The sequence below is a fragment of the Typha latifolia genome, chromosome 15 (genome assembly GCF_019914945.1).
Source record: "Typha latifolia isolate L0001 chromosome 15, TyphaL0001v2, whole genome shotgun sequence".
NCBI classification, from domain to species: Eukaryota; Viridiplantae; Streptophyta; class Magnoliopsida; order Poales; family Typhaceae; genus Typha; species Typha latifolia.
Genome location: NC_133100.1, coordinates 5914371 through 5924626, shown reverse-complemented (window position 1 = coordinate 5924626; position 10256 = coordinate 5914371).

The window sequence follows — 10256 nt, the reverse complement described above, 5'->3', positions numbered from 1 at the left end:
AGAACAACAATCCCTTTAGAATAGAAAAAAATACTTACGTTCTTGATCAATAGTCCTAAACTAAATTCAAACATCTAAATTCTTCTTCCTTCTCGCAGCCAACCAAAATCCAAACTCAAATCCTTTTTTTTTTCCTCGCAGCAAACTAGAAACTTTCTTCCTGCTTGCAGCTTCCTCCTACATATAGAATAGCTTCTAGTAATAGTAGCATCAATAGCTACCATAACCATCTTATGCTAAATGTTAGATATCATTATGAAATCAAAGCTAATTTAAGAACTTTATTTATATAGAATAATCCTTGAAGGATGTTCTTAAGTTGTATAAATTACAAACTAGTTAGTATGGCTCAAGATTTTTTATAACTTTGTTTGCATTTTATTGCCTTCGAGTTTATCTTAATTTGCATAATAATAGCTCAAGCGGTTTCTTCTATTTGGTCGATCCTCTCCAAGTTATATAATTTCACAAGATATATAATTTCATAGATAGAAAATTCATTGAAGAAACATGATTACAAACTAATCTGAAGATGGATCAAATTATTTAAGTAAGTTTTTAAGAGACACAATTGATTGGATCATGAGCTAGGGAATTGTTCACCTTGCTCATGAAGAATACTTGATGTTGTCCAACAAAGCAATCCACATAATGCATTCAAAGATAATTGGGTAGGTCTTCCAATAGCGATAGATGGCAGGGTTATTGATAGTTTAATCTTATCTAGATAATCACTCAAGATCTAACAACTCTATCAAAGACCTAACCCATTAAGCATTTTAAGACCATGTAATAGAGTTGTAGTTTCTCATTCTACAATACTTGCAAAGTAATCCAAGGTGGTGGAGTGCACTGAGTATTGAAGTTATGATCACATATAAAAATATCAATGTCTTAGTGTAGCCTCGAGCAAGGAGGCATATACCTAATAGAAAACATCGTTAATATAGATAAACTACTTGTTCAAGTGCACTAGCAAAGCTTAGCCCTAGAAAGGGGTGGTGCACGTCATGAATTGCAATATTGATAAGCATACACTTAGCATATGAGATGTTGAACTAGAAAAAGAGTCTTTATTTAAAAATACTTTATCATTCTTCTTTCAAAATATACTACATAAGAGTAAGGGAATAGCAAAAGTGATCTTTAGAGAGAGAACTACCAATTGCACGAGAGAGAATATGCTTGGTATCAGGCTTAGTATCAAAAAGTGGTTTAGAATAGCATGAACCAGATAGCACCGACAATGTTGCATCAAATAAATGTGTTAACATACACTAGGGTAGTTTTATAGTATCCTTTAAATCTTCTTCAAAGGCTAGCTAGAGGAGGAACTACTTATTTTTTCACTCAAGAGGGAGGAGAAGGCAAACATAGAGGAGAATTCATTAGAAGTCATTGTTGACCAAATTAGGTGATCAAACTTAACGTATTATACCGGATTGAGAAGATGTTACTGATCATTGTCGCTATCTCATAATGGAAGATGGAGTGAATCAGATAAGAATTTCAACTTAGCCTACCTTCATGCATGAGGTAGCTAATCAAGCACACTCTAATAAATTGTTTAAAGTCAGAGAGAGAGAATATAGAAAGCCATGGATCATTAGAGATAAAGAAGGTGGAACATAATCAAGGTGTGAGCAACAGAATAGACCTCCACACCTATGAGGATCTAAATAGAGCTTGGCCTACAAAAAAAAAGCATAAGGGAAAGTATCTCAGTTTGATAGTTTTAACTTAGCTATTATTGTGAAGCTTAAGAAGATGGCAAATCAACTTAAGGATGAGAGTCTTGTTTGACTAAAGCAATGCTCCTAATGCTAAGGCCACCGCAATGAAGGGATATCCAAATATTCTTCCAACCATGCAATACCAGATAACACATCTCATTAGGAAAGCTACACCATAAGTTCTATATCAACCTATTACGCTTTGAAAGGGTATTCTGGGAAGATGATAGTTGATATGAAGGAAATAGGGATTGCACTAATAACTACTTTGATGAGCGGGAGAGGTCGAGCGCCTTCTAACCTATTAGTTTTTGATGAAATTTATCTATGCAAATTTAAAGGCCAAATTTTAGGATCTAGGAAAAAGGAAATAGTTGTAAAGATACTTATCCTCCTTATCAATGATCTTTATTATGAAAGTTGATACTAAAATGTCTCGTTGGGCATGCTCAATCAAATTACTGAATAGAATAATAAAATTTTCATAATTTATAGCTTGCCTTGACCACAAACAATATTCATTAATGATTCTCTTAAGATTGGTGACTTTTTGGGGAGGCTATATCAAATATTAGTAGGCCATCTATAAATAGTAAATAAGTGAGCTTAGAAGCACTATGACTGATGTTAATATTACTGACATAGTTGAGATAGAGCTCCATGCCAAAAGAAATGAGAGAAAGTTGGACGCAAAACGAAGAGATAGGGAACATAGGGCAATCTTGCCTTAGACCCCTTTATGGCGAGAAGAACCCACCTAAGATACCTTTGACTTCTATCCAGAGGGTAGAGGTGTTGATGCATGCCATAACTAGGTTGTAAAAAGAGGAAAAAATCATAGATCAATAAGTAGTCGCCTATAAAGTCTCATTTCATCCCGTCAAATGTCTTACAAAAATCGATGCTAAGTATAAACTCATCACCCTTTCCTTCGGTGGGCGGAGAAAAATGTATTTTGCTATATGAAGATAAGCTTTATAGAGGAAGAGAGGCTTATCGAATGATAGACTTCTACCACAGTTGGCATCTCATTGTTGGGGATGAGTATGATGATAGTCTTATTGAAAATATAATCTATCACGCTAGAGCTAATAAAAATATAACCTCACTGTAAATAATAGTCTTCATGAGCGACTAAGAGATTATAAGGAGCACATGTTCAAACTGTGAAGACCCTAAGCTTGATTATGGCTGAGGCCCATTACCACAACTTTGACCTCCTCATCAGTGGAAGAAACAATGACCTCCACTTCATTTCAAAGGAGACCAGGGATGGAAGACCACATGTTGAGATTATACTTGAAGAAGGAAGAGGGGCTAGAGTAGATAAAAATGACTTTAAAGAAGAAAATAAAGACTTTCCTGATCTTTCACTTGGCCATGAGTCCATTCAACATTACAATTTTTTTGGTAGATGATTTTGTTACATCCATACTGAGAAGTGGTCACTGAGTAGAAGAACTTGTTATTTTTATCACCATAGTGAAGCCAATAAACACATAACTTTTGGTACCAATAGAGTTCTGCTCATATGAGCAAGTTATTGTGCATTCTTCTAAGAGTATGCTCCCTAAATAAAATAGTCTCACTTTAAATGCCGATCTATATGAAGAAGATGATGTCTCTTGTGCTGGCTAATGTTAGTATTAAGACTTCTCACATTATATTTGGCCAAACTCTTGATGCATTTAGTGAGATCGTGTATTTTAGTGGAGAGGAATGCTAGGGGATATTGGAAGAGTTTCATGTCTCTTTATAGAAGGGTTTGTAGGAGTCATATGTTGTTTAGTAATTATCTGCCTTAAAGCACTAAAAGCCTCATTTAGCTTGAGGAAGGGGTTCCAAATAATAGAGTTGTGATCGCCAAAGATTATTACTAAGTATGGAGAGTATGGAGGTGATGCATGCATTAGGAAATGAAAGCAAAAGCATGATCCAAGCATTCTCTAATGACACTAGAAGCAGCACGCTGGTTGGACCAAGTGTATGCAAGCATAGAGAAACCTAAATCTAGTAGACTAGAGTTGCTGATCCAAGCAGGAAGTCTTTGATCCAATTCTTATTAGGGAGAAAACATATGTTTTCTCCATCGTGAGGAGATGGCATTGAAATCTCTCATACATTAAAGGAGGAGCTAGTTGCTTTTGGCATAATAGCAAATTTTAGACCAAAGGAGACGATTATTTGAACAATAGAGATCTTCATAAACCCTTGTAAAAATCTAATCAAGAGTTGAAGGATTACAAATGCAACAAAAAATAAGACTATTTTGAGATTTTAGAACATTGATATGAATAAAAAAGTTATAGAGGAGCCAAATTTCCTTAACAAATCTTTGGAATGGATAACAAAACTATAATAAATGGGAAAGTAGTAGATGATATAAGTTGCCTTCACTTGTCAAACATGATGTGTAATAAAAAGGTGAGACTGACATAGGTTCTAGAGAAATTTTTTAAAAGTTACGGAGTGTCGAGGCTCCTCCACAGTCTTAGTTGTTCCAAGCTAGAATATTCTTCTATAGCCTTACGATATTTTTAGTCATGATGTGCTAGGCAATCTAGACAAAATATGGGGTCTTAGTGAGGGCACATTTATAAAATGATTTTTTATCTATGGCAATGATTAGTGGGTAGTAGTCTATGCTTACCTAGTGAACAAACTCTAATAGAATAGAAGAAGCTTAATAGGGGAGAAGTTTAAGGTTTCTTTAGGATATGAGCAAACAATGAAGGGACATGAGAGTTACATAGGCATAATCGGCTGGATTGGACGTGGCGAGGAAGGATAGGGGGTGCAAAATTGAGAGAGTGATATTTTGATTAGATTTGGGAGTGATATGTGGGGGTGATAGAGTCGATTTCAAAAGTCATAGAGAAGTTGACGTAGGAGGTGAGAGAAGTACTCTCAACTTTCAACAGTTACATTAATTGGGATAGGAATAATAAGCCAGTAAAATCCCTTTTTGCTGTCGAGATGGTGATATGCACGAAGTGTCCTCTTTGATATGTGGATCAGTTGCAAAAAAGCAGTAAGTGCAACTAAGAGAATATTCACTAGATATTCTCCCGTGGTTAGAAAATTACGAAACTAAGAGTGATCGATCCATAACTTCTTGATCTACATTTTTAGTATTTATGCCCTTCGCAGATTCAGACTGCAACTGGGATAAAAATACGCAAGAGTGGGGGTGATGGTGGTGATAACAGATGGAGGTGATGATAAGGTTATGGATAATAATGGAGATAAGGGTGGATGGTTGATATAGTTTAAGGGATAAGGATGAAGGAGGAGAAGTGGCCGTGATCCCAAGGAGGAGGGAGGATAGACGAGAGAGATTAGAGGATAGATGAGACCTTGCCATTGGTAGAGGTGGCTGGTTGGTGAAGAGAGAGGAGAGAGATTATGGTAGAGAGACTAGAGAGAAGATAGAGAAAGATAGAAATCAAAATTCATTCATCATACTGATTTTGGTTGCTATTCACACATTTTAAGAGGCTAATCAACAAGCCAAAATAATAATTATTAACCCTAATAATAGTGGACTCTCGCCGATCGTGTTCGAATAGGGTCGATCGCGTTCGAACGCACTAAATGCGTTATCTGTCAATGTGAATTGATGCAAGAGTTCACATGCGAGCGTTTGAACGTGGCTGAATGCATTCGAACACATATTTGGCTTTCTCTATCGATGCAAACTAATGCAGGTATTTACAAGGGCATTTAAATGTGCCCTCTCTCGTGTTTGAACGCATCCTATAGAAACTTTATTTTTTAAAAAAATAAACAGCTAATACAATAAGAAAAGACTCCAGCAAAGTATATCAGATAGAGAGGCTTTGGAGGAGATAGGAGAGATGTGGGCTGTAGGAGTATTTATGGGGCAAACATAGTAGATAAGGAGGTGAGTTGAGGGCTGACAACAAGGAAGTAGTTGTCAGAAAGGGTAATTAATTTCTTTACACATCGATGAAGGCCAGCCCAATTAGAAGAATTTTGGACTAGATAACTACTAAAGAAGGGAGCTTGGAGAGGTGGGGAGTTCTACCACAGCGACCTTGTGCCCGGGGCGACCATCATCGTCACTTCTAGAGGAGAGCTCCAATGATGGCAATGCTCCACTAATATTAAGGAAACAAGGCTTAAAGATCCAAGAGGTTCGAGTATAGGTGGGAAAGATATTCTTGGGTGGTTCAATGGAGACTTCGTGCAAGTAATCAGTATATATATGCCACATGTGATAGTAGAACAATAACCTGGGAAGACACTCATATTAAACTTGCATCTCAGTATTGTACTCATTAATGGGATTAATAGATTAAAAAAACTAGTACAGAGCCTTGAGATATAGGCACAACACCCCCGATCGACTAAAATAAGCCCATTTGGCCGCATCCAAGAAATCCTTAGCCAACAATTCGCTAACCCGCACAGTAAACTTCTAATCAATAAAGGGGAGCGAGATACTCCAATGGAGGCCATAAACTTAAACCTAGAGCCTGTAGAAGCTAAAAAACAAGTTGTTTACTAGATTGCTTGGCTAGAAGAATTGAAGCAAAAATATTCTAGTTGAACAACCACAACACCCTTCCCACACTAGCCATCTATCACTCTCCTTTTTGAAAGCCATAGAGAAAGTTTGCTGTCAACCTCAATATATTTCAGGTTGTCATCTAGATGCCACGCTTTGAATAAAATAGCTTGTCAGTGACGAGTTTTTTCACAAAATACAAATTGAGATCTTTATTAGGGATGAGATTCTTCTCTATAAGAGGTATAGGTTTACCCATGTCATCCTTCTTATGGAGAGTGAAGAATTAGTGGAAGAGCGTCTCATTCCCAACTATGGCGTAGCCACAATAGAAAAGGCAAAAAAGAGAAAAGTGTTAGTACAATCTAGTGATTACGTAACAAAAAATTTATGGACACAAAACACCAAGTATTATGATGTGCAATCTAAGGATTATGCATGATCAAGACATATTACTTTTGCAAAAGTTTAATGTGTGAACAAAAATTCAAGTAAAAAAATGCAAGCATCTAAAATTCAGCATTTGTTAGTGTGTCAAGTGAATATGTTTGTTGTAATGATTTACTACTGTACACTTGTATAGTACCTCTGTTTGAACAAAGTAATGTCATCTAAATGGTACTAAACAATAATTGGAAAATAGAAATTCTAAAACCTAAGAAAACTTAGAATTTCCTTTAATGTATTCTCCTAGTTCGAAGGAAAGATATTTCTCACATCTAAATAAGTGATAGACTTAGAGAAAGGAGAGTCATCCAATTTAAAAAATCTTCAAGTAAAATTATTTACGAGTTTTAGAATCTCTCTCAAAATATATTTCCTATCAACCATAAGGAGAGTTATCTACATGTATTTAAGTGTTTGTGCAGCAATAGAGGATGATATAAGAGTATCAGAGAATTTTCTAAACATATGTCATTTAAATCGGCATCCACAACCACAACGATAAAATAATTAAAATTTTAGTTAGTATCTTGAGTGCTTACCAAAAAGAGACTTTTTAATTCATAATGATAGTTAATTATGTTCAAGATATTATTTAAACACTATGATATTAGAGTGTTTAGAGGGATTGTTAGTAAGTCTTATTTTTATTGTTTGGTAAAATAGATCACTCAGTTTTAGTAGAGTTCATAATTTTTTCCTTTCTATGCAATTCTACACTTGGTGGTCCTTCCATGGATCTCAAACAATCAGGTATATTATTTGTTGGACTTAGATAAATGACTATGTTACCGATTGACGAGAGTCAAAATCTTTAGGATATTTAAATTAGAGATTTGAGTGTATGATGTGGTATATATAGCGGTACCCGACGACACATGATGAAGATATTTTTAAATAATGGCTCATGATTTTCATTGCATATGATGATCCTACATGGTGGTGGTAATGACAAAGATAAGGATATGAGCTCAGGTTTTTAGTTTGCAATAGTGGATGATTGGTTGATGATGGGCATACAGTTCTGCCGATAAGGTCTACTCCCCCTCTTGGTGTCATTTATTTGGGACGAGTACGTGTGTCGGCTGAAAGACCTAGTATCGAGTGTAGTACGGGTGTTAGTAATGAGCCTAGTAAAGTGTGAGTTAAGTAGACCTATGAATATAGTGAAAATTAGCATAAGTATGAGTTAAGCTATGCTATGTAATATAACTTGATGCATATTATATGTCGTACATAGAGATGATTGAAAATAAGTGCATTATTCATATATTATTTGTCGTGTTAATCTTTAACATGAGTTGCATATAACATAGAGATGAGTTGAAACTGGTTGACATTATATTTTTCTTTAGCTATTCATATATTTATCATGCTAGGTGTAAATACATTAACTTTTTCGTGCTATATAATTTTTATATATTATCATGCTAGAGACAGTATCATTTGTTGAGCATTAGGCTTATCCATTTTTGACACGTAATGTAGATTAAGTACAATCATGATGAGAGATTTTATAAATTTTATAGCAATGTACTTAGTGAGGCATTATGCTTCTTTTATTACTTAATATATAGTAGCGTTGTAAAGGAGCATGTTCCCCCCTTTATAGCTTATTTTCAACATGTACACTTTAAAGCCCCGAGAGCTTAAATGGCTCCTTTCTCTCTCCTCTTTTACCAATGAGTGGTGAGTTTTCTATTCGAGGATTCTATCGGCTTTTGTACTATTAATTGCCTTTTAGTTATATTAAGTGATGACCTCCAAGAAATTCACACTATTAGTTGAAGTTATTGATGAAGAAGTGGCCCAACTTCAAGTTGATTTTAAACATGGGGGAGTAATGAGAGATGAGATTATGGCAAAGGAAATGGAGTTAGGTTGATGAAAAGCTACCTATCCATTGGGCTTTAAAACAAGTATTTCAAATTATAGTAATATCAATGAATAAAAATCTAGTATTATATCACAACTATAAGATAAAAAAAAATAATTGCATATTTTTATTAACATTATCTGCTCTGTCTCACCCTGTTAGTCTAGTAGTTTAGTTATTGCATTTTTTTTTTCAAAGGATCATTTCAATATTAGGCCATAGGGCAAGAGCATAAATATAATTAGACCAAAATAAAGAGTTTCTTTTACCAAAATATTACTAAACTATAAAATATTTACCAAACTAGTGCCCTGTTCAAACTATTTTTCAAACTATTAATATAAGGAAATCGCTTTCTCGGACGACTTATTATTTCTTTAATCATCTAAGTCCCATTTCTAAATAATTAGCAAAAGCAATTAATGAATCGTTCTATCAGAAAGCAATTCATAAATTAATCTATAGGAAAGCAATTCACAAATAGCTTCGAAGAAAACTTAAACGATCCATCATCTTATTATCCAGCCACACAGCCATAAATCACTTTTAAGGAAACGACTTAATAATCAATTTTCCAAAATATAAGGCTATGTGACTCATGAATCATTTTCCCATAGAGCGATTGATTACACAGATAATAGTCGCTGCCCGAAAAAGTAATTTTCCTGTAATACTAGTTTAGAAAATAGTTTGAATAGTAATCTCGTTTGAAAAATAAAATTAAACTGTAGCAGTATTTTGGTCAAAAACTCCCAAAATAAACTCAACTATATACGTGTCAATTGCTTAAGTTCAAAGCAAGACTCCTCAACACCGATTCAACCAAACTCACAGGTATAAACCAAAAAAAAAAAAAAAATCACTATAAATTTCACAAAAAGAATATTAATCACAAAGATATTGATCTCAAGGCAAACAATTAATTACGAACGATACAGAACATCCAACAACAACAAACCAATCACATCATGGAATGACAATGTCCATGAAATCCAACATTACGCCACAAAACCTATAGACTAAGCATATCTAAGCAACAGTATACAAGAATACAATGGAGGAGTTCTACATGCAGCTTCAGTAAGTTGCTTAAATACAGTGGCAGCAATCATCTTTTCCAGCATCCAAATTAGACATGCAATGGAGAAACTGCTGCAATTGAGGAAGCTCCTTGAAACTGGTTATTATCCACCAATTCATTAATACATAGAACTTTGATAGTTGTTTCACAACAGGAAAGGCTGAGAACAAATATTTGCCCTAACATTACAGTAAGTACAAGAAAGCCAACTCAGTAGAAACACAAGCTCCTACTTATGATCTACCCAAGTACATAAATTTATGATGCAACATCCGAAGCAGCGAAAAACCTATCTTCTGTCATCTTTGGGCAAACTTTAGTAAGAAAAACAATACACAATAACTCTGGATAGCAAAAAGAAAAGCTGGCCCACATATTTAATTGGATCTCCAGTGTCTTCCAATCAACATCTTTTAGCAATCAAACTCAATAACCATATCACAAGATGTGTCCAAACTGAGGTCCTCAAACAAAATCATTTAATTATCATGCAAACATATGTACAAAGAATGACAATACATTATCAAATTGAACCCCAAAAAAAGAATAGAATTTTACTACCCATCTTCCATTACAGACCTCTTATTACTC